Genomic DNA, 26,398 nt, shown 5'->3' on the forward strand with positions numbered 1-26,398 from the left:
ATTGCTTGTTTTATTTTATTTCATTAATTTTTATTATTGCTTGTTTTATTTTATTTCATTAATTTTTATTATTGCTTGTTTTATTTTATTTCATTAATTTTTATTATTGCTTGTTTTATTTTATTTCATTAATTTTTTATGAAATATATACACCCCTGCCTTGTTTTTTATTTTTTCCCCATTATTTTTTATTATTAAATATATGGAAGTGCATTTTCTGTGTATTTATGGCACTTTGAATGCTAACAAGTCTGCCTTTCTTGGCCAATTATAGTGGTGATGATGATGATGATGATGGTGATGATATTGATATCAACAAGCCTCTGAGGCACGGCCAATGTAACTTGCTGTGATTTTTACAAACTCATGCACAGTGAAGAAAAACCACAGTCTCTTGACCAAGTACACACTTCTGAGAAGTACAATTGAACCCGAGGGCAAATACATTTCTGCAATCTGTCTAGGAATAATGCCAAAATGTCCTCCATTTTGATCATGCTTTAAAACATGCATTTATATTAACATTTTTAAAAAATCCTCAATTTTTTGCACGTCCTCAATTTTTTAAAAATGTGTCCTACATTTGAAAATGTTGCCCTACATTTGTCCTACATTTGTCCCAGTTTGGAGCTCCTGACTTATGGCAACCCTATATGCAGCAAGCAGGCAGGATCGCAGAAGCATCTGGCTATGTCCACATAGCCAGACATACAACTTTACTGTACCACTGGGACACCTGGAGGATGCCAGTGGATCTCAGCACTGATATCATTTTCCATTTGGCTGTGGGGATATAGCCGGATGATTTTCTGATCCTGCCTGATCTACACAAAGATAGCATAGCCATGCAGGGCAGCTTTAGGCACTTTACACTATAGTCAGGGTGGTCTTTGGGCACTGTGAAGAGAATACCAACACCCTTGAGAGTGCCCAAAAATGGCCACCCACTTTCTTAAGGATACATCTGCTCTTTAGAGCATTTCTGGTTACCTGTTGGTTAGCAGACGTATCAGTGGTTGATATACTTGTTAAACAAAACTCCTAATTTAACATGAAGAATACATATTTTCCTCAATCTTTTATTACAGCTCAGCCTATATAGTTAATGATCACTTTATAGCAGAATACAAACACAGGTTTAACTTGGGTCCACATTGGGAGAATGATGGGATTTTAAATAAATGTATGTATAAAATCAAAATCGTGCAAACCATTGTATTCCCTTTATCGTGTACAGATAGAAGTGCTGGCCAGTGAAGGAAGTGGTTAAGAACAAAATCAACTCATTTGATATGTGGTGCTAGTTAAAAGTGCTGAGGATACTGTGGACAGCCAAAAAGACAAATGGGTCCTTGAACAGATCAAGCCTGAACTGTCCCTGGAAGCCAAGATGATAAACTGAGGCTGTTGTATTTTGTCCACATCATGAGAAGGAATGACTCATTAGTAAAGACAATAATGCTAAGCAAGGTAGAAGGTAGTAGAAAGAGAGGAAGACTGCAAGCCATATGGATAGACTCAATCAGGGAGGCCACAGGCCTGAATTTACAGGAGCTAAGTAGAGCAGTGAAGGAGAGGGGTCTTGGAAGTTCACCATGAGCTGGGATTGACTTGAAGGCAATCAGGGCAGATGGGATTTTAAACAAATATATGTATAAATAAACAAATAAATTAAGCTGTTGTAATCAACAATGATCTTGTTAACTTTAAAATGCAATTTTATCTATGATGATGTATCTTTTACAAGCTAGTGCACTCAATGGTTTTACAATCAAATCATATTTTGTCAAGAGACCAACTGTCAAGGCTACTATGCTACTGTCTGGATCGGCGTAGACAACTCTGGTGAGTCTGGAGAGCCACTTTTCTGCCCGAGGGCACCCTTCAGGGCTACACTAGACTAGCTGCCAACAATGAAAAGAAATTCTTTTCATAAATAGCCATTTATTATGAAATAAAACAAAACAAATAAATAAATAAAGCCGGCCCTCTGTTTTCACGGGGGATCCGTTCAGGACCCTCCCTCACAAAATGGAGGCTTGCCCATATTCAAGACCCATAGGCCTGAATGCATGTGTGACATTGCAAATAGAGGAGGTCACCCCTCTGTGTATAGGAGGGGCAACTGTAATGCTAAATAGTGTATGGTCTCAGAGGCTTCCAGGAGAAGAATGTTGAAACTTGCCACAAAAAAGGTGGCTGAGGAGAGTCTGTGAAAGAAAAGAAAAGAAATATCTTGAGGGAGATCACATACCATACCTTGCCCTTCCCCAGCCTAAAGTAAAAAAAAATAGGGAGCCTTTTTCAATCCCAACAATGAATTTACCTTTCAGAAAGGATCTTACTGGCAGGGGTGGAGATGTTCCAGTAGTGCCAATAACTAAGCCATAGGTGCAGCATTCCAACCCTCGATAATGAGACCTGTACAAAAGCTCAGTACCAAATGATGGTATCATGGGAAGGAAGGACTCCATGCGGGAAAGACTGGAGGTTTGTTGTTACATATATAGCTTTGTTGTTATGTGTCTTCAAATTGACTACGTAAATTATGGTGACCCTATTAAAGGAGTTTCCTGGTCAGATTTCTTCAAACAAGGTTTGCCATTTGCCTTTCTTTTAAGCTGAGAGTGTGACTTACTCAAGATCACCCAGTTGGTTGCTATGGCTGAGTATGGATTTGAACCCAGGTTTCCCAGAGTCTTAGTCCAACACTCAATCTACTCCATGGTCTCCCCATAGCTTTAGTAGCAGCAATTCAGATAGTGAAAGGATACAATGACCATACTCATCCTGTACATTTCATCTCTCTCCCAAAATGCATTCATGTCTTTGGAAGTTGAACATTCCAGAATTGTACCCACACATCAAAGGATCATACATGAAACCTTTCAGATAGACAGGTAGACAGACAATTTATTTGAAGCATGACCAGGATCAGGTAATAACTGCACTGCAACAATGTCCCACTATTTCCTTAAGTTTCTATTTTCTCTTTCTGGTGCATTTTGTTTTGCCACTTCATTTTTTCCCTCCTGCAAGCAAGGTTACCACACCCAATCTATTCTATGTGGGCATACTAGAACTATTCTACTAGTTGATCAGGACTAGTAATTCAACTTACACGGAATGCCTTCTTTTCAATTGCCTGGAAAAACCCCATCCTGACCACAAACAATCAAGCTGTCACTTGATGAATTGGAATGGCTACTGCCTTCCAGAGAGCCACCAACAGTATATAATACTTCAGAATAAAAGCCTCATCTTTCCTCTCCCTGGCTGATTAATACAAGTGAGACAGTGTGATGGGGGCACAATTGAGCACAGGACTAATCTGCACAGGCCTCTTTGAATGTATGCATGAGAGCACTAAGTGCATGCACAAGAGCATACACTGATGGATTTTGTCCATGGTCAATTTAACAAAAGCAAACATCAATGCGTCTCTTATTTACTGACATTCTTTTAAATAGACATACAATATAATCCTATGCACAACTTTTAAGTCCTACTAATGAAATTTCCCTCCAGGTACATAAGTATACCATATATACTCAACTATAAGTCAACGTCATGTATAAGTTGAGGGCAGGTTTTGGAACCAAAATTATGGATTTTGATATGACCCATGGCTAAGTCGAGGGTAAAACTTAGAGACCTGTAACAAAGGATGCAAACATTAAAGCAATGGGAAATTCTGGCAAGCATAATGTTTGTGTTCACATAAAGGCTGGATGTATGAGACAGTAAATGGGATGAGTGCTTTTTTTAGGTGCTCCCACGACAGATTAAGCTCTTGCCTTTTGCCACTCTACACAGAGAAAAAAAATAGAGTTAAAGTACAGTACTTACATACATATATACTTGTATACATGTACTTATAGACATTGATCCATGGATAAGTCAATCCAGGTTTTGGGGGTCAATTTTCTGACTAAAATTTCTAGACATATACATGAATACATATAGTAGGTTTGTGGCCTTATTAGGTGATCATGCTTGAGAAAGTTACTTCTTTGGATTCCCAGAATCCCCAGCCAACATTATCCACTGGTCATGCTGGATGGAGGAGTTTGGGAACTGTAGTCCAAAAATGTACTTTCCTATGGTCTGGTCAGGATTTACTTTCAAAATTACCTATCAACACGGGAAAATTTTAAAAGAATTTGTTTTAGACTGTGGAGGGGGCTTATACTTGTTGCCATTTAAGTTCCTTCAAGACTAACTGTTCAAGGTCATTTGCTTTACTGTTGATCCATGGGCCACAGATAATTACCAGGATCTGGGGTCTTCAAATATCTGGAAAATCTGTACTACATAAGCAGCCATTCTGGTATCATGAAATTAAGGCCTGGTCCCTCTCCTACCTACATAGTTTTTAATGGTACTGTTTTGATTTGTAAGCTGCTTTGTGTCCCAATTTTGGGAGGAAAGTGGGATATACACAAATATAGTAATAAAATATTAATAATCCTCTTCCAAGGTGGCCTTTTTAGTTTTCCACCCTATCATAGGTGAAATGGGTTATCACCAGGGAACCTTCTTGCCTGGGTCTGTCATTTATAGCAAGCACCAAGAACATATGGCTCTCCAAATGTTGCTGCACCCCAGCTTCCAACAATCCTCAACACTAGCTGAGTTGGCTAGGACTGATGCAAGTTGCACTTTAACAGCACCTAGAGGGCCAAAAGTTGTTTCCCCTGATTTATAGAACCTCCTCCCAAATAAGTTGACCCAGAGCCTATGAGACATGTTTTTTATTTCCCTAGATCTGCAATGTATTGGGTTTGAACATGATCTAATGATTTATTTAAGCATTTTCCTGCATTTTATCCTGTTTTGTGAATTGTTATTACAAATCCCTAGATGTTTTACCTTTTGAATGATCAGAAATCTTCATTCAGAAAATACTTTCCAATCAACAACTCCAGAATGATAACAGGAACTAACTGATGTTAGAACATCCAAGGCATAAAACCAAATGTCAAAAAAAAATGTCCAACTCAACAATACTTTCCTAATATGGTACATACATTTAAATCTCTCAGATTATTTCTGATAAAAGAACACAACTGATATACTGTATGTTGATCAACATAAACTAATATATTTTGAGGACACATATCAAACAGGAGTTGCACCAAAATGTACAAAGATATTTTTAAGCGTCAAGGTATTTTCTTTTTCAGAATGGTACCCTAGACTTGTAGCTTTAAAAAAAGGTCAAAAATAAAGCATCACAAATGTATTTATAGCAGAAATGCACAAACCTAATTTGAAAGTGGTTTCCTTACTGTATTGATTTCCAATTTAAAAAAGGAAAATAGCAGAACTAGGCTTCCTACATCACCAATCATTAGCTGACAGTCTGGAGGGGGGCTGAGAAATGCTGCTGTACTTGGGGAAGCTTTATATGTTTCCCTGAAAGTCCTTTTAATTGCAAAAGGACTTCTTTTCACAAAACCATGCTTAGGACTCCAATCTTTTTTTTATATACCGTATATACTTGACTACAAGTCAAGAAATTTATGCCCCAAAATGGACTCCAAAATCATGGGTAGACTTATATACGGGGCAATACGTTAATGCTTAGAAATTTCCTGAAAGAAGAAGTGCCCACCTTCCTCTGTAGCCTTGTAACAGCTCCCTGTTTGAATCCCCAGTGTGCTCTCCTCTCTCTCTCTCTCCCTGTGTGTGTGTCTGTTTCTGTTATCCCTCAGCCTTCCCACACAGCCAGAGCTAACAGGCAGCTGCTGAGGCAAGGCACACAAATACAAAGAGTATATCAAGGCTTGTACCCAGTTTTGCAAGCCATGAGCCTGGAAACCCAGGGGGTGAAGGGCAGAGAGAGAGAGAGAAAGGTCTTTACCCCATTTTGCAAGCTATGAGCCTTGGGAATCTTGGGGTAAAGAGAAGAAAAAGAGTGGGGTCTGTCCTCCCTTTTGCAAGCAATGAGCCTGGGGTGACGAGCAGAGAGAGAGAGTGGAGTCTGTCCTCCCCAGGGCCAGCTCTAGGTATTTGGCCACCCTAGGCGAGAAATATTTTGGCACACGCCCCGCCCCCCCCCCCCCCCCCGGTAGCCCCTCAAAGTGTAGGAAAAATGAAGGACATGATGTAGGACAAATGTAGGACAAATTGTAGAATGTTCAAAGAAAACGGAGGAGAGGACCAACTAAAAGCCAAAAACATTAATAAAAAACAATATAAATTTATGTTTCTCAATCATGCTCAAAAATGGAGGACATTTTGACATGCCTATCAGCACAACTCCAAGACCCAAATTCACAACTACTAATTCACTGGGGACAGAAAAAGAGAGAAAAACAACAGCACATGCAAGGAAGCCTTGGAGCATTCTGAACATTCTCTGAGACCAGAGTTCAAATCAAGTCACACTCTCTCAGCCTCAGAGGATGGCAAGGGGAAACCCCCTCTGAAGAAATCTTGCCAAGAAAACCCCAGCATGAGGTTTCCATAAGTTGGAAATGACTTAGAGACACACAAGAGCAACAACCACAACATGAGAAGATAGCCAAGGTCCAAAGTGCACTGCAGAAAGAATCCAGTTTGACTGTTTTAACTGTCCTGGCTCACTGCTGGGGAATTATTATTATTAACTTCTATTTATAAAGCGCTGTAAATTCTGGGAACTGTAGTTCTGTGAGACATTAAGCCTTCTCTGTCTGACAGTTCTGGTGCCACAATACACTAAAAATCCCAGAACTCCCTAGCACTGAGGGCAATTAAAGCAGTCTCAAACTGGATTGTTTCTGCAGTGTGTTTTGGACCCTGGCTTTATGTGCTATAGGAGTCTGAACGCTTTGCTGCTAGAACTCAGTGTATATATACACATATACATATACATATACACACACACAGTAGTATGTCTATATATACATATATAGAGAGAGTATGTGTGTATATACATACACACACACACATATATATATGCACACACACACAAATATACACACATACACACAGAGTACATACACACACTTCTTAGTTTTCTTAGGTCCAAAGCACACTGCAGAAATAATCCAGTTGGAGATAAAACTGCCCTGGTTTATATAAAGAAATAACAACAGCAGCAGCAGCAGCAGCAAAAATAACCTTGAGAACAAGAAACTACCATCCCCAGAATTGTAGTTCCTGGGAACTGTAGTTTCTTGTGGCCCCAGAGCTACCTCTGCCAGAGAAGGCTCAATGTCTCCCAAAACTACAGTTCCCAGGATTCCCCAGCATTGAGCCAGGGCAGTTAAAGGGGGTCTCAAAGTGGATTTATTTCTGCAGTGTGTCCTGGACCTCCATTTGGGGATTATTCCTGGAGGTAAGGCTGGGATGATGGAGGAGGAGAAGGAAGAGGATGCATCCTGGAAAAGGAGTACCCACCTGGCCTGCTAGCAGCCCTGACTGCCTGCCCTTCTTGGCTAGGCTGAGGCTCCCTTGGCTGCAGGGAGGGAGCCAGATGACATTTTGCCTGGGCTGTCCTCCTCCCCAGCCTTCCATGGCCAAAGGCAGGAGGAGGAGAAGGAGGCTTGTCCTTCTTGTTGTTTTTGGGTGTGCCTCCAAGTCCTCCCAGCCTCTTTCCTCATCCTCCTCCCCCTGAAAAAATTAAATCTTGCGCCGCGCCGTTGCCGCAACTCGCGCCTATTAAGGGAAGGAGGCGGGGCTTCTGGGACTTCTCCCTGGCTCTCTCTGGCTTCCTTGCCATGCCACCCCCCTAAATTTTGGCACCCTGGGCCGCTGCCTAGGTGGCCTATAGGGTAGAGCCAGCCCTGGTCCTCCCTTTTGAAAGCCATGAGCCTTGACAGTCCTGGGGGTGAAGATCAGAGAGAGTGGAGTCTGTCCTCCCGTTTGCAAGCCATGAGCCTTGGGAGTCCTGGGATAAAAGGCAGAGAAAGAGTGGGGTCTGTCCTCCCTTTTGTAAGCCATGAGCCTTGGAAATGGTTTTGGTAAGAGGTGTGTGTGTGCGTGCGCACCGAGGTTTGTTTTCCCTTTCCCATGCCAAGACTGATGCTTGGGAGAGGTCCAGAGAGGGAGATATTGGGAGGGAAGTGGTGCTTTGTTTTCCCCTTTAGATCTTTTGTAACATGCTCCAGTGTTTGACCCTCAACTTATCCACAAGTCATATCAAAATCCATGATTTTGGCCCCCCCAAACCACCCTTGACTTATACATGAGGTCGACTTATACATGAGTATATATGGTATGTAAAAGACATAAATGAAAGCCAGAGTGGTACAGTAGTTTGAGCACTGGACTACAACTCTAGGGAGCAGGGTTTGAATCCCTGCCCAGTCATGGAAACCCACTGGGTGACATTTGATAAGTCTCATTCTCTCAGCCTCAGAGGAAGGCAAACCCTCCTGAACCAATCTTTCCAAGAAAAAAACATGATACATTTGCCTTAGGGATGCCATAAGCTGGAAATGACCTGAAAGCACATAACCACAACAAAAGGCATCAACAGTGCCTTGGACCAAGATGTGGACCTACATGGATATGTATTCATCCTTAACTGAGAGCACAGACTGAATTAGCAACATGAGGGGGCTTTTTTGTCAAGGAAAAAAAGCAACATGGGTTATACAGTAAATGAAATAAAACATGTATGTGAGAGTCAGGGTGACTCAGCAGAAGCCAATTGGGAACCACACAGGTGTAAATGGTAATAGAATTAACAAGTCCTGAATGCCAAGGACAAGAAATGTAAAGTGGATAATTGGACACACCTGACAATTGTTAAGTGGTCAAGGCTGAGATGATGAAATCATTAATTGTAAGGTGAACCAAGAGAACCAATGAGAATGGTGTACACGCCTACTGGGTGGAAACAGACAACAGTGGGTGGTATCTTGCATTGACTATAATAATGACTATGGATCCCAATGTGTTTTGTGGGTAGTAGTAGTGGGTTGTAGAGTGAGGAGTTGAGTATTGTTGTGTTGGATAGTATTGGAGCTGTATATAGTAGAATAAAGTAGATCTTTTATATAAGACTACTGAGTTGTCTGGTGTCTTGGGTGAAGCTACAAGAACCAGCTGGATCCTGAAGAAGGGTGAAGACTTCTGTGGAAGCAAGAGTGAGAAGGCTGGGAGAGTTTGTCAGGGTCTTCAGCCTGTTCTCTGTAACTCTTGCTAAGCTATAACCACTGGCCAAAACTGGTCAGCGCGGTGCACAACCAGGTGGTGAGTTCAAGCCAGAGGTGAAGAGCTACAACTCCCATCATCCCTGACATTTTTCACACTATATACTTATAGCATTAAGATTCCACTTCAACAGCTGTAACCAGATCCTATGGAATCCTGGGGTTTGTACTTTTGTGAAGTACTAGAACTCTTACTGAAATTTTAAATACCCCTCCAAGATGTCACAGGATGATACCATGACTATCAAAGAGGATTCATTATTATTATTGTTGTTGTTATTCTACAACAGTCACATTTCCATTTTGGGGTACAAATGCCAATAGCTGATGGAACCAGAACAGTAGCAGCTGGTGGGTTCCATGTCAATAGGCCAGTGAATTCACTCCAGGTTTCAGTTCATACTTTGAAGAAACTATCCAAGGTGCTGAAACCTGCCCACTCCAAACTTATTCAGCACCTTAGAGAGCTCCTCTACAGTTTGGCCAAAAACCCCAGAGTACATGATATACTGCTCCACTGATGCAGAAACCACTAACAGCCACTAGGCCAAAATTAACACTGGGCAGGGCTCACCCTCTCCTTTCTTTCTGCCATCATCTTTTCTGTTTCTGTCTCTCTTTTTGACACTTTGCCTGCCTGACACCCCCCTCCCAATTTTCCTCCAATTTCCGGAAAGTCTCTTTTTCTGAACTACAACGCTAAGCTTTGATTTTCTCCCCTAGACAGTAAATTGCCAAGAGAAAGCTGGATTGCTTCGGAAGAGATCTGAACTGACTACTAGGAGAAAGCTTTGGGAATTGGGCCAAGGGACACAGCAGACCTAGGCTGATATTGTGGTCTAGTTTTCCATCCCATGAATGTCAAGAAGCAGGAATGGGAAGCCACATGAAATTCGGGGGGGGGGGGGGGAGGGGCTGGCAGGAATGGGGCACCATGTCTCTTCAATGCATTGAGATTCCAAACCAGATTAACTATCAGATCTTGAAAATGTTACACTTTGGACCAGAATTCATAGACCCCCATAGCCCAAATGGCTGCTGGATATTGCTTGATGGAGGATTCTGGTGAACGTAGTCCAAAAAGGTATATTTTCCAGGTTCTGAGAAAGCACAATGGCAAACACCCTCCGCTACTGGTGGTCCCCAATAATGGAAGAGGTAAATTGCTCCTAAACTTGGCAATGTCATTTAAGCATTATGGTTACACCTAACCTCCATGAATTTGATTTAAACTGTTTAATGCTAATTGCCATTCCTACTTACCATAGTCCATAAATATGTGTGTGTGTGCTTATGGGCTTCAGGGGAAAAAGATCTTCCTGAATCTGCTCCTTTTATAGGAGAGGGAGGTTATATATGAGAGCTCTTTTTTTTTTTACCTTGCATATAGCTCTCACTTCATTTCTACTTCATATGAATATTCCCTTATCTCCAAATTAGGAAATGAGCTTCATGCACTAGCTTATGGGAGTTTTCAACTGTACAGTTTGCATGTTATGGGGCATTTATCATAACATCTGTTTACAAAATTGAAGCTCCAAATCTGAGGGATGGATGATGATGAGGTGCAGCAGTGACTATGACATGGCATTTGAAGGCACGCTGGAGGGCCAGTTTAAGCCCCAAATCAAAACACCATTTTCAGTGTAATCTGCTTTCAAAATCAAGAGCAGTTTATATAAAGCAATGAGATGCCACTCTAGTTTGCAACAATGGCTTTGCATCTGAATGAGTATATGTATGACTGCACTATGCAAATCAAATGGAAAAATAAGAAAAACTGCAGGGGATTTAAAACGTAGGTCTACGCAGAGATTTTTTTTTTAAAAAATGAGAAAATTTTAAGAGGAAGTGATTCTACTTCATTTGAACAGCCTGAGTTCAATAGGAGCCAGGAAAATTGAAACAAGATTCCATTCTACCACAATATGGCCATGTCATCCCTGAATTTGTGTGCCTACCACATGAGGAACAGGCCACAGTTCCCACATCACTTTATTCCAACCAATTTAGACCATAACTGAATGACATAAGGGCACCGACATAAAGGATTAAAATCTGTAGGTAATAAATCCATTACCACTTACTATCTAATGGAACACACCCTGCTAAAGACCTTCATGCCCCACAGTTCACACCACATACATCCATTATGGGCACATTACACATACTGCTAAATGCGGGTGGTAATTTCACAGGGCAATCAAATGCAGACCTAAACATGTACCACAAATCAATAGCAAATCATTCAAAGAAGCCTGAACAATAGGCTCGGTTTAGTATGTCATTAGAGAAAATCCACTCAGTTATATAAGGCAATTTTCTTTTTTCTTTTTTTGGAAAGCATCTTTTAAAATGTTGTGCAAGAGTTTTAAATATAGAATAAGCCACGTGGACCACCCAGATACATAGATGATAACCGGCTGTATGGGCAATTAAGTAGGCAAAGAAGAGAATCCCTCTTGCCATTTCTCTCTCTCTCTCTCTCTTTTTAAGAGGTGTCACCATCTGCCCCCATATTAGCAGATGGAGCACGTTTTCCCTGTCTCTGCCTGCAAGTTAAAAAAAATGCTGCAGCTATCAGTGCATAAAATCATGGTCCCCTCTTCTGTGATTTAAACAAATACCAAGCTCTCTCTCTCTCATATATATATATATATATATATATATATATATATATATATATATAAAATCTCCGTCTCCCTCCCTCTATCATGGTTCAAGAGAAGTGTGGACATGCACCAAGATCTTTATATGTGTGTGTATCCCTCTATCATGGTTTGAGAGGAGTGGACATGCACCAAGATCTTCACACATAGAGAAACACACACACACATCTACCTCTACCAAGGTTCAAGAGAAATGTGGACATGCACCAAGATCTTTATATATGGGGGGGGGGATCCCTCCACCATGGCTCAAGAGAAGTGTGGACATGTGCCAAGATCTTTACACACACACACATATATACACACACAAACACACATACACACCCCTCTACCATGGTTTAAGAGAACTGTGGACATGCATCAAGATCTCTCTCTCTCTCTCTCCCCTCCCCTCCCCTCCCCCCCAACATGGTTTGAGAGGTGTGGACATGCACCAAGATCTATCTATCTATACACACATACACATCCCTCTACCAAGGCTCAAGAGAAGTGTGGACATGCACCAAGATCTTTATATGTGTGTGTATCCCTCTACTATGGCTTGAGAGGTGTGGGCATGCACCAAGATATACATATATATCCCTCTACCATGATGCAAGAGAAGTGTGGACACACACCCCAAGATATATATCTCTCTCTCTCTCTCTCTCTCTCTCTCTCTTACACACAAAAGAAAACCACAGTATGGTCCAAAGGCAAGAGACCTGTTTAGGAGGGAAAAGCAGCCAGGAGCAGGTTTCAGAAACGATGGCAGCCTTGCTCCACGCCAGACACACAATGCCAGCGAGCCTTTCTCCTCCCAGGCAGAGAGGGAACCTCCTCCTCCTCCTCCTTTCAACCAAGCAGCCCAAAATGGTGCAAATTTGGAGAGAGCATCCTCCTCCTCGGAGGGAAGCAGCCTCCAGGGGGAGGGGATGCAGCCCTTTCTCCAAGGAACCCAACCCAGAACAATAGGGGCATATGAGGAGCACACACTCTCTCAGCCTCTGGAGCAGGCGAGGTGGGCAAGCCTCCTCTGGGCAAACGTTGCCAAGAAAAAAGCCCAGGAGAGGAAGGAAAGGTCTGGAAGGCACAGCACCAGCCCCAGCGCCAAAGGAAAAGCAGAGGAGGAAGGAAGGAAGGAAGGGGGGCTTTCCATCACCACCCCCACCACCCTTTGGGGGTTTTAGCCTTAGCTGGGGAAAAGAGAGAGGGGGGGCTGCTGCCTGAGCCCCCGGTTGAGGAAGGCGAGGCATTGGCTTACCTTGGGCAAGGTCCACAAAGCTCCCTTGCTCAGCCCTGCAGGCAGCGTGGCTTGTCTGGTGCAAAGAGGAGGGGAAAGGCTCGCCTTTGAGAAGGAGACAAAGCCCGGCTCCTCTGGCCCTGGTCGCCTGGGTCCAAGCCTGCTCCCCACCAGCCTCAAGCTTGGCAGCAGCAGCAAAAGAGAGAGAAAGAGGCTTGGCTGGCTTACTGGGGCTCCTCCTCCTCCTCCTCCTCCTCCTGGGGCTGGCTAAAGCCTTTCTCCTTCTCCTCCTGAGGCTTCAATGGGAGCAATTTGCATCAGCCCTTCCTTCCCCAAATGCGGCTCCTCTCCTCGCCAAAGGGGCGGTGGCGCCTGGCCTCCCTCAGGAGGGATGGAGGGATGGATGGGGAGAAGAAGGCCTCCCTCCAGAAGCAGGCACTGGCAGTGGCTTCATTGGGTCTCCTCTTTTGTGTCACTTTTAGGGACTCAAGAAGGCTGACTGTCAAACCCTGGGCTTTGGAGGAGAGGCCCCTTCCAAAATAATAGTAATAACAATAATAATAATAATGATAATAATGGGACAGGGCTCCTGTTAATTGTGTGGAATGCTAATACTCCAGAGGACAGGATCAACATTCAAAATGACCTGAATAGACTAGAAAGCTGGGCCAAAGGTAACAAAATGAAAGTAAAGAGAGGGAAGTGAGGGGAGGCCCGGGGGGGGGGGGGGGGATGAAATGCACAGATGTAGGATGGGGGACACCTGGCTGAATGAAACTACATGTGAAAGGGATCTGGGAGTCCAAGTAGACCACAAGTTGAACATGAGTCAACAGTGTGATGCGGCAGCTAAAAAGGCCAATGCAATTTTAGGCTGCATCAATAAAAGTATAGTGTCTAGATCAAGAGAAGTAATAGTGCCACTGTATTCTGCTCTGGTCAGGCCCCACCTGGAATATTGTGTCCAGTTCTGGGCACCACAATTCAAAAAGGACATTGAGAAACTGGAGTGTGTCTAAAGAAGGGCGACTAAAATGGTGAAAGGTCTGAAAACCTTCCCTATGAGAAACGACTCAGGAAGCTGAGGATGTTTAGCCTGGAGAAGAGAAGGTTAAGAGGTGATAGGATAGCCCTGTTTAAATATTTGAAAGGATGTCATATTGAGGAGGGAGCAAGCTTGTTTTCTGCTGCTCCTGAGAACAGGACCCGGAACAATGGATGCAAGCTCCCAGCCTCAGAGCGAGGCAAAGGCACACAATACCCCCATGAAGAAACCTTGCCAAGAAAACCCCATAATAGGGTCGCCATAATAATAATAGGTCAGGGTTCTTGTTAATTGTGCAGAATGTTTTCAGGTGTCTCTTGTAGGACAGGGAGCACCTGCTGGGATTGCCTCTTCCAGGCAAATAGGGCTGGAGAGTTCCCTGACTCTGGAGACCAGGATTCAGCCACTTGGGCAAGTTACACTCTCTCAGCCTCAGAGGGAGGCAAAGGCAAACTCCCTCTGAAAAAACCTTGCCAAGAAAACCCCATAATAGGGTTGCCATAAGTCAGAAATGACTTCAAGGTACAGAACAACAACAAATGTACACAAAGAGGGTGACAGTCAAACCCTGGGCCTGTATTTCTGGAGAAATAATATTTTTTTCAAAAAGGACAGGGCTGCTGTTAATTCTGTCGACTCAGCAGGTGTTCCTTGTAGGACAGGGCACACCTGCTAGCATTCCCTCATCCAGCCAAATAGGGCTGGAGATCTCCCTGACTCTGGAGACCAGGGTTCAAAATGCCAGTTCAGCCATGAAGAGTGTGACTTGCCCAAGGTCACTCAGTAGGTTTACAAAGATTTTATGTAAACCCACTAAGTGGCCTTGGGCACATCACACTCTCTCAGAGGGAGGCAAAGGCAACCCCGCCCCGAAGGAACCTTACCAATAAAACCCCACAAAAGGGTCTTCATAAGTCAGAAAGGACTTGAAGGTACAAAATTACAAATGAACATTTGATAAAATTACCAGCTTGTTAGATGAAGGGAATGCTGTGGATATAGTATAGCTTGATTTCAGTAAGGCCTTTGACAAAGTTCCCCATGATATTCTTGTAAACAAGCTTGTAAAATGTGGGCTAGACAAGGCAACTGTTACATGGATTTGTAACTGGTTGACTGGCCGGAGCCAAAGTGTGCTCAATAATGGCTCCTTTTTATCCTGGAGAGAAGTGACCAGTGGGGTCCCACAGGGCTCTGTCCTGGGCCCAGTGCTATTCAACATCTTTATCAATGACCTGGATGACAGAATTGGGAGCATACTTATCAAATTTGCAGATGACACCAAATTAGGAGGATTAGCTAATACTCCAGAGGACAGGATCAAAATTCAAGATGACCTGAATAGACTAGAAAGCTGGGCCAAAGGTAACAAAATGAAATTCAACACGGAGAAATGTAAGGTATTTCACTTAGGGTGGAAAAATGAAATGCACAGATATAGGATGGGAGACACCTGGATGAATGAAACTACATGTGAAAGGGATCTGGGAGTCCAAGTAGACCACATGTTGAACATGAGTGAACAGTGCACTGCAGCAGCTACAAAGACCAATGCAATTTTAGGCTGCATCAATAAAAGTATAGTGTCTAGATCAAGGGAAGTAATAGTGCCACTCTATTCTGCTCTAGTGAGGCCCCACCTGGAATATTGTGCGCAGTTCTGGGCATCACAATTTAAAAAGGATGTGGAGAAACTGGAGCATGTCCAAAGGAGAGTGACTAAAATGGTGAAGGGTCTGGAAACCATGCCCTATGAGGAATGACTCAGGGAGCTGGGGATGTTTAGCCTGGAGTAGAGAAGGTTAAGAGGTGATATGATAGCCCTGTTTAAATATGTGAAAGGATGTCATATTGAAGAGGGAGCAAGTTTGTTTTCTGCTGCTCCAGAGACTAGGACCCAGAACAATGGATGCAAGCTACAGGAAAAGAGATTCCACCTCAACATTAGGAGGAACTTCCTGACAGTAAGGGCTGTTCGACAGTGGAACAAACTCCCTCGGAGTGTAATGGAATCTCCCTCCTTGGAGGTCTTTAAACAGAGGCTGGATGGCCATCTGTCGGGGATGCTTTGATTTGGATTTCCTGCATGGCAGGGGGTTGGACTGGATGGCCCTTGTGGTCTCTTCCAACTCTATGATTCTATGAGAAGGATGACAGTCAAAACTGGGACCTTTAGGAGCGACCCCTTGGAAAATATAATAAAAACAACAAGGATCTTGTTAATTGTGTGTACTGTCAGAAGCTGTCTTTTGTTGGGCAGGGAGCACCTGCTGAAATTCCCTCATCAAGCCAAATATGGCTGGGGATCTCCCTGACACTGGAGACCAGGGTTCAAATGTCTGTTCAGTCATGTAAAACTCACTGAGTGGCCTTGGGCAAGTCACACTTTCTCAGCCTCAGAGGTCAGCAAAGGCAAACTCCTCTATGAACAAATCTTGCCAAGGAAACCCCATGATAGGGCGACCATAAGTTAGAAAGGACATGAAGGTACAGAACAGCAACTAATGTACACAAAGAGGGTGATAGTCTAACCCTGGACCTGTAGGAGTTGCCCCTGGAGAAATAATATTTTTTAAAAGGACAGGGCTGCTGTTAATTCTGTGGAATGTCTACAGGTGTTCCTTGTAAGGCAAGGAACACCTGCTAAAATTCCCTCATGCAGGCAACTATGGCTGGATGTTACCTTGGTTTTACAGTAGTTCTCTGGGAACCTTTTGCGTTTACACAGTTAGAGCACTATGATCAGGGTAACTATATGTCCAAACCTCAGAAGGAGGATAAGGCACCACAAAATGTAGGACATTCAAGTAAATGTAGGATATTACCAAAGAAAAACTAAAAACACTTATATAAAGATAAGTGTATACTTCTTAGTCATGCTCAAAATGGAGAACATTTTGGAATATCTGCTGGACAGAAGGCTGAAATGAAGACAAGTCCTGGAAAAGGAGGATGTCTGGTCACCCTAGGTATGATTCTCCTTTCGTGGTGGCCAAGGGAGTAGCCTTAGCTGCCATGTAGTAGGATGAGTTAGCATTCACAGCTGGAGTTATCTAAGCAGTATCCACACCAGAAATAATCCTGTTTGATACCACTTTAACAGCCATGGCTCAGTGCTACAGAATTCTGGGAATTTTACAGTTAACTTCCAAATCAGCAGGTCAACCATCCACAGATTGGATCATCCATGGATGAGCCCACTACTTTGTCATCAATGGTGGCACATGGATGCAGCCACGTCAATGCAGCCACGCACACAGCAGTGCCCATTGACACTAATAGGACTTGAGGTCTTACTTTACATGGTATCTGTGCAGAGGGTCCAGAACTGAACCTCTGCCAATACAGACTGACTACAGTTTTGTAAGCCATGTAGCCTTCTCTGTCAGAGAGTTCTGGGGGCACAGAATTGTAGTTCTGGAAAATACAATTCCCAGGTTTCTATAGCATTCAGCCATGGGAGTTAAAGTGGTGTCAAACTGGATTATTTTCTGCAGTGTAGAGGCAACCTCGAGTGCTTCCCCAAGCTACAAACCCGAATATTCTGTCGGGACTGCTGTGGAAGTGAAAATGGAATCATAACTGTATAGTGTGAAAGAGTCTCACATTTAAAAAAAAAAGTCTAAATGATATTTCTAAATGATATCTAAATGATATTTCTATTGTCCTTGATTATAGTACAAGGATTGCCATCACCAGACACAACATTTTATTCCCACCCTCAAGTGGATTTGTTTTCAATTCTGAGACCTAGCAGAACAAACAAAAACTTATCTTCTCCACCCTTCTTTTTTAAGTTCATCAGTGAAACGGCAATATTGCACTTGTTGTTCTGTGCCTTCAAGTCATTTACTCTTTTAAAAAAACAAAATTTTGTTAACACAAACAAACAAGTAGATAGCCATTTTGTATATATCTAAAACACTTCCACAAAAATAAAAAATCAAATAAATGTATCTAAAACTAAACTAAACTACACATTAAAAAGCAAACAAGCTTGCTTGCTTGTTTGCCCAGCAAGTCACTTCCTACTTATAGCAACTGTCACTTGGGTTTGTTGGCTATGTTTGTTTAGAGGGAATTTGCCTTTGCTTTCCTCTGAGGCTGAGATAGTATGATTTGCTCAAAGTCACCTAGTGTAGAATCATAGAGTTGGAAGAGACCACAAGGGCCATCCAGTCCAACCCCTGCCATGCAGGAACTCACAATCAAAGCATGCCTGACAGATCAAATCACAGAGTTGAAAGAGACCACAAGGGCCATCCCTTGTGGCTTTCCATAAATGAGCAGGGATTTGAATCCTGGTCTCCAGAATCACAGTCCAACACTCAAACAGCTACACCACATTGGCTCTACTTTTGCATTGCAACTCCATAATTCTAAATCAGCATCAAGGAGAAAATTTGCTTATCAAATGGTAACACCTGTTCAGTACACCATATTCCAGTTTAAAAACTCCTTTGGAAGGTACTTAATGCACATCCAAGGAACTGATACAAACAGCCTCCCAAAAAGAATGGTATCAGTGGACACATAGGCAACTACAACCCAAGGAACTATATTATGAGTACACTCCTTAGTCTGCTCTGGAAGAGCCCTATTAAAAGTTCAGGAGTTCTGTCCTCTTTATCCTGATACCTTATGCAGCTTTCTACACATAACTACTGTATATACTCATGTATAAGTCTAGAAATTTTAGTCAAAAAACTGACCCAAAAAACCTGGGTTGACTTATCCATGGGTCAGTGTAAGTACTGTACTTTAATTTGTATCAAAAAAGGAACCATGCCCTGGTGAAAGGTGAGAGCTTAATCTCTTTTTGGAGCACCTACAAGAAGCATCAGTCCTATCAACCATCTCACCCATCCTGTCTGTAGGCTGAGCACAAATAGCTGTGCCTATCAAAACTTTTAATGATCTTGAGCATTGTTTTCCTTTATTTCAGCCTTTACAACCATTGCTACATGCTGCTACATTTTACGCTTAACTTATCCACGGGTCATATCAAAATTCATAATTTTGGCCCCAAAACCTGTCCTCAACTTTATACATGAGGTCAACTTATCGTTGTGTATATATGGTAAGTGCCACTGAATTCAGTGGTGCTTGCTCCCAAGAAAGTGGTCCTAGGACTGCAGCTTTAATTGTCAACCCTTGCCTGCATTTCTGACTGGAACATGAAAATTCATAATAAAGTTCACCTGAGCATATGGAAAGAACTGGTGTGGCAAGGCAAAATGATGACCCACTAACCAGAAAAGTTCTGTCCCAGCACTTCTCTTCTTTTAAAACCAGCCCTGAACCCTGCCTTTCTTTCCATACCAAAACCACATCCATAGTTGCAGCCTGGTATCACCATAAAAACAGATACAGAAATGCTAATGAATAAAAGCTTTGCTCCAAGGGGAGTTGGTCATATTTAATCTTCAATGGTCCTGAACTTTGACTGGTACTGTAGAGATGGGAATTTCAACAGAATAGAATGTAATGCAAGAGTGCGGTGTGGTGGTTTGAGCTTTGGACTAGGACTCCAGGAGATCAGGATTTGGTTTGAATCCCCATTCACCCATGGAAACCCACTGGCTGACCTTGTACAAGTCATTTGCTCTCACTCCGAGGAAAGCAATGGCAAAGCTCCTATGGACCAATCTTGCAAATAAAACCCCATGACAAAGTCCCTTAGGGTCACTATTAGCAACTTGAATGCACAAAATAAAAAGTCTGACTCCTACTTGCATGTAGAACGGTTAAGTCCTAAAACTGGGCTTCACACTACAGCATGGTTTATTATTTTTAAAAATATTTAATATTTTTGATATCTATATTGAACCCAACAACAAAACCTTTGAAACAATAAAATAAATACAGCATGAATGTAATATTTGAAACAACATTAAGCCAGCTGCAGAATAAAGCCAGAAGCAAACAAAAAAAAGCAACCTGAGTACAAGAGACCCACGTCATGTAATAGCTTCCAGAAGACCATATTTCAAATCCCTTCTCAGTCATGGAAAGCTATGCTAGTCACACTTTCTCACCCTTAGAGAAAGGCAATGGCAAATCTTCTCGGAACAAATTTTGCCCCTCAAAAAATCCTATGATCAGTGAAGGCACATAACACAAAAACATTGAATCTTAGTGCTGGAAGGGATCACAAAGGTAATCTAGTCTAAACCCCTGCCATGCAGGTATATCCAGCTATAGCACTCCTGAACGATGCCAATCCAGCATCTGCATTGCCAAAATAATGCCGTTTGACCTCATGCTGCCATGGCTCCATCCAATGAAATCCTGGGATTATAGTTGTTGTAGCACCAGAGCTCTCTGACAGAGAAGGCTAAATATCTTGCAAAGCTACAATCCCAGAATTCCATAGCATTGAGTTAAAGTGGTGTCAAATTGCATTATTTCTGCAGTACAGATGCAATTGAAGAGTCCAACACTGTCCAATACAATCCATCCCACTGTTGAGTAGCTCATATTCCTAACTTTTATTAGGTGGAATTTCTTCTCTTATAATACAATGTAAGTACAACACATCTAAAAACTACTTTAAATATTTAAGATATCATTTTTAGCTGGTATTAAAAAATACCGTAACTCAGATGCCAGCTAAGCCTCCTTTGAAAGAAATTCACTTAAGTGGTGACAAGGACCGCTCTTCAGTAGTCACCTGCTGGATCTCATTGCTGAGGGTACCCAGAGAGTCTATTTACTGTATCAGTAAAGCTAGGACAAGAATCAATTGATCCTCCAGATGTTGCTGAATTGCAGTGCCAAATTTCCTTACCATTGGCTATTCTGGCTAGGTCTGTTGGGAGTTGTAGTCCAACAATACCTGTAGGGCTGCATCTTTCTCAACTCTGTATTAATCCACTACATTTGCAAGTGTCCTAGAAATTGTGAAACTCTCTTGTCAATTAGCTAGTGAATTAATTGTCAAATATGATATGAAATGGTTCATCTTTGCTGGACAATAAGATGCACAAAAATGAAGATATTGCAGTCTATCTTCTCTTCTGAAGGGAGGTCTCATGGTCCTGGCTCCAGCCAGTCAAGGACATTCCTATAATTAGGCACGGTGAAGAGCTTACCTCAGCAAATTGTAAGAAAATGTATTATTACAGTATTTTCACTCTTGTTGGAGATTTAGTGAAATGTTCTGTTTAAGATGCCAAAATAACAGCCCAGTCTTACCTTCAGACCCTAAATACCTTGTATTTGGGACTCAGGAGTAATCTGATATGCAGCCTCAGGTAGCTGGATGTCTCATACCAGTGGTCCTGCCAGCTGCTCCTTCTATAGCCTCATCGTTATTATTATTTTTATTGTTATTGGTCATAGAACTTTCTATGGCTGCTGAATTTTCATCAGTTTTCATCTTTAGGGTTTTTGTTCATTGTTCTTCTACAAACTTCAGAGCTTTCTCAAGCATGCTAGTAGTCCTTCTTGTTATTAAAAGGCAAAAGATCATGCCAAATTGAGCTTGGAAAGATACGTTTGGAGCTACAATTTAGAAAAATTATTTTTATGTTGGCCAGGGGATGCTGTGAACTGTAATTCAAAAATTAATTTTCCAAGCTCTATATGCCATTGAGGGTAGAAGCAAACGAATGTGATGGGTTCAGGGCATAGAATCAGTTCTGATACTATCTTCATCCTAAAAATGCAATCCTTTGTATACTTACTCCCAATCAAGTGGGACCCTAAGTTAATATGCATAAGATTGCTTTACACAGTTTGCCAAACAGGAAATTTAATTATTCCATGGAATTAGTTTAACAGGCTTATTCCCATGACTGCAGCATAATAAAAGAAGAAGATAAAAACTTAATGGTATAATGAGTGAATTTCTCTGATTTTCCAAAACTAGAGCATGCCACAGTTCAGAGACAACAAAATACAACTTTAGTCATTACTCTTGGAGTTTAGAGGTCTCGTGTTGACTAATTCTAGGGTTCATCCAAACTAGTGATTTGTGCTCATTAATACTGCATCATTTGGCATTGCTTCTCAAGGTTTACTGAGATTTCTACTAGTTTAGAAGGCAACAGAATTCAGTACCCTTCAGAATTCTACAGAAGGAGAATTTCTGCTGATGTACTTTCTCCATGGTCTGTAACGCTGTGCAGGAGATGGCTGCAATACACAAAGTCTAAATTCCACACAACTTTTACAAATACTGGCGTTTGATCTGGCCATACTATGCCTGGAGAAGAGAAGGTTAAGAGATGATATGATAGCCCTTTTAAATATTTGAAGGGATGTCATATTGGGGATAGAGCAGGTTTGTTTTCTGCTGCTCCAGAGAATAGGACCTGAAACAATGGATGCAAGCTCCAGGAAAAGAGGTTCCACCTAAACATTATTTATAATTCATGCAATCACTGTAAGCTAACAAGTGACTTGAAGGCATCTGCATACATATATACACGCATACAGCAGCTGTCCAACATTTCTATTGTGAGTCCTTCTCAGCCCTATTTAAGGCTCTGCAAAACAAAATTATATCAGTTGTGTAATACTCAAATTGCCATGGCCTTCCCACCTCAAAGAATATTGAAAACTACAGTGTGGTGCAACAAATTGATCCATAAACAAGTTCCATGACTGGTCATTTCTAATTTGGAAATAAATAAAGATGGGTTGGATTAATATGGTTTCTGCAGGCCAGATATACATCAGATCATATGTAGGATTGATCTGATTCCCCATTACAGTACTGGGTTCAGGAAACAAAGGGGCATATTTCTAAAGCTTGATGTGGAAGAGTAGGACTCACCAGAGACACCACCTTACCTGTTCCCAGGTCCTTGGCCTCAAAAGTGAATGAGAGCCAGCTACTGACCTCACTTAAAGCCTCTGCAAGAAGGCAGAGCCAAGAAACTAGTGATGCTGAAAGAGAGAACCTGGAAGATAGAAACTACAAAACAGTAGAAAGGCGAGTCATTTGGACTTGAGTTGCAACGGAGTCATAGGTTGTTGGGAGATTATATGCAAGACAACTGTAAACAGACAGACACTTAGCGTGAGCTGGGAGATGAGCTCCTCTGCAAAAAGAAGAAACCCAAACTAGTTAATTTGTCAGGTAAAGAGACAACTGGGATGACTGATGCAAAACACTCCTCATCTTCTCAAATGTCTTTTCTTCATTAGTTTATTTCTGCTTGGCTTGCTCCTTGGGACTTTACATTTCCCAGTCTATTGCCTCCAACATTCTATATCCTGCAACCACCTACTACTGTCATATAAAGGTTCTTATCCTAAGGCCACTTATTTATATAACCCAGAAGCTCATCCTGCACCTACTTTCACCAGTACATTGCCAATGAGAGGACCCTCAAAACCTAAAAGAAATACTCTTCCCTTATGTGAGTGGATCAGGGCTTGTAAGAAAGGGTATGCAAACTGGGAGGTTTGATGTAACCCTTCCCATAGAGGTTGCAACCTTTGTTATACTTGAATGAATATTCCTGTTGTCATCTATGCATGGGCAGTGGCCATGTTGGCTAGAGATAAGGGGAGATATAAGCTAATTTAACATTTCCAACTTGCACATGGTGCGGATACTCCATATGATTCCAGTTCTCAGAGCATAGCAAGTTCAACATACTTTTTGCATCTCTATTTTCAACCTCCAAACATTTTCTCTTGTATTATAAATACCTTCTCTAATTTCTAAATCATGGAAGTAAGGAATTTCATAAATCACATGGGAAGAAACTATCAGGCAACAAGCATTGAATGTTGTGACCTTCACTTTGCATGGTGTCTTACGTTCTTGGGGCCTGTTACAGACTGCCAAAATAAAGCTGCTTGGGGTCTCTTTGGAGGTATTCTGTTTAAATGATGCATGGGTCCTAAGAGTCCGGAGGTCGCGCCAAAGCCACACACTCCATTCCTAAGCACTGAGTGCAGCTTTGGTGCAGCTTCCGGATTCTTAGGATGCATGCATCATTTAAACAGCATACCTCCAAAGAGACCCGAAGCAGCTTTATTTTGGCAGTCTGTAACAGGCCTAGGTTTCTGTGTTATTTTGCTGAGTATGATTGTGAAAATAAAGGTTAGAGTGAAAAGATCTGTGAGCTATTCAGAAAAAACACCTTTGCATTTTTATGTGTTTATTTCCTTCAGGGCCACAAATACACAGCATTAAATATATCCGTGACATGCATACTATGGTGCTTTCTGCACCGGCATTTGGGACGTCCGGAGGACGTCCCATTTTAAAAAAGGGGCGTCTCTTATAGACGCCCCTGTGCCTAATACGGACTCTGTCCGTACAAGATGGCGCCGGCCCTTCTACATGGCCGGCGCCATCTTTGCGTATCGGACGCTGGGCGTCCGTACGCGTCGCACCACTTGTGACGTAGCGAGCGCGCCCCTGGCGCCTCGCTACGTCGCAAACGCGACGGAAAAAGAAGCTCCATTTTGGAGCTTCTTTTTCGGTCTGCGTGGGAGTCGGGCCGTGTGAAGGCTCCGGCTCCCCCGCGGACCTACTGTACCCCGCCTATGTAAGTGTTTTAAATTAGTCCATTTGGGACTTAAGAGCTAAGTGAATATGCATCATATCATGACACACAATGTACCTCTTCACTGCTTAGAATAAGAGTAGGCAGTTTTCATCTACATGCACCTCTAGTGAGCTATATCATTTCCTGTTCCTGTTTGAGCTGATCATAGGCTATTTTTATAAGTTTTGAGGAAAGAGCAAGCCACAACATTTTCTGGGTTTTTTCCAGGTGTTTGGCGTAAGAAACGAAGACTATGTGCACTTCTTCCTTGTTCCTTTAAACCAGGGGTAGGCAACCTACGGCCCGCGGGCCAGATCCGGCCCGGTGAGGCCTTGGGACCGGCCCCAGCCTGGTCCTGCCGCCGATTGCTGCCGGGGCCTTTGGCCTATCAGGAGGAGGCGGGCAAGTGGTGGGCAAGTGGCGGGCAAGGGGGGGCAATTGTCTATAGAAGCCTCAGAAACATGCATTTATATTAACATTTTTTTAAAAATCAGCAAATTTTTCAGCGTGTCCTCCATTTTATAAAAGTGTCCTCCGTTAGAAAATTTTGTCCTACATTTGTCCTGGTTTATTTATTTATATAATTTTTTTAAATTATGTAATCTATTTTTTTGCTTCGCCCCCCCAGTTGTCTGAGGGACAGCAACCCGGCCCCTGGGTCAAAAAGGTTGCCTACCCCTGCTTTAAACAGCAGTACTTTCCATTCAGATGCATTTGGTCAAATTATGTAATTGCCTCAAGTATCAATTGAGGATGACCTTTCATCATTTCTATCTGGACTCCCTGATTGTTCCCCCATTGAACAACAAAGCTACCTATGGCCCCATACAGACAGGCCACAATAAAGCTGCTTCGAGTCACTTTTCTACTGGCCCCACTTTATTTTGGCCTGTCTGTATGTGTCCTATGCTACACATTTCCTGCCCACTCTAAATTAGCCTGTTGCCTCAGGTGCAACAGAAAATACCATCCTATAACAATAGTGAAGATCACCTGGCTTCAGCCACAAGGGCTGGCTAACTTTGCCCCAGGCAACAAAATATCTTGGGCTGTTCTTTCTGTTAGCCCAGGGCTTGGATTAGAATAGATATAAAAGAAGTATATTTTAGTATTCCTTCCAATCCAGAAGGACATAACCCATATCCAGAAAGTTATTTTATAGGATGCTATAATTACAAGATTAACCATATGGGCTAATGGGGAGTAATCCCTGATAGGCCTGGTAGGATGTGAGAGAGAAACCCTGGTGTATTATTATTATTATTATTATTATTATTATTATTATTATTATTATTATTATTTGTGGAACTTTGTCCCATAGGATGGGAAGTCCCATTGTTAGCTGTCTTGTCTTTTTCTTGGCTGTTTTAAAAAGGCCTTAAAAGGTATTTTCCCAGTCTACATTAAATTAATAATGTTGGGCTGGTCCAAATTTTTGAACTTGTGTTGCTTATTATTTTATGTCAAGCTCATCTTGGCCTTTGTTGTCTTATGTCACTGTTTGAGTGCTAATATTTTGTCTCTGTGTTTTACATATTCTAATTGGTTTTGTTATTCCTGTGAGCCACCCTGGGAGGTAGTATAAAATATCATTGCCTTAGAGAATTTTGGAAAGGGAACACCATGAATTATACGTTGGTGAACATGGGTTTTCATAAGTGATGCAGTTCACGTTGATTTTGAACTTGGCTATGGAACTTCAGTTAAAATGTGTATGTGGAATTGTTTTGCCGGGCCTGTACCACCTTTGTTTTGACTGTCTGCATGTTTAATAGCTGCTGAATAAGTGAACATTGTTT

The 26,398-nt window shown here is 42.2% G+C and overlaps 1 protein-coding gene across 1 annotated transcript in view; it reads right to left on the minus strand.

Moving 5' to 3' along the window:
• Positions 1–13,305, minus strand: part of DCLK1 (doublecortin like kinase 1) — a 340,507-nt gene extending 327,202 nt beyond the window's left edge. The window contains exon 1 of the mRNA XM_042457105.1: positions 13,062–13,305. The gene's annotated coding sequence lies outside the window, so the exon portion shown is untranslated. The remainder of the gene's footprint in view (positions 1–13,061) is intronic.
• Between the last annotated feature and the right edge of the window lie 13,093 nt (positions 13,306–26,398).

Source organism: Sceloporus undulatus, chromosome 3, assembly GCF_019175285.1.
Source record: "Sceloporus undulatus isolate JIND9_A2432 ecotype Alabama chromosome 3, SceUnd_v1.1, whole genome shotgun sequence".
NCBI lineage: Eukaryota > Metazoa > Chordata > Lepidosauria > Squamata > Phrynosomatidae > Sceloporus > Sceloporus undulatus.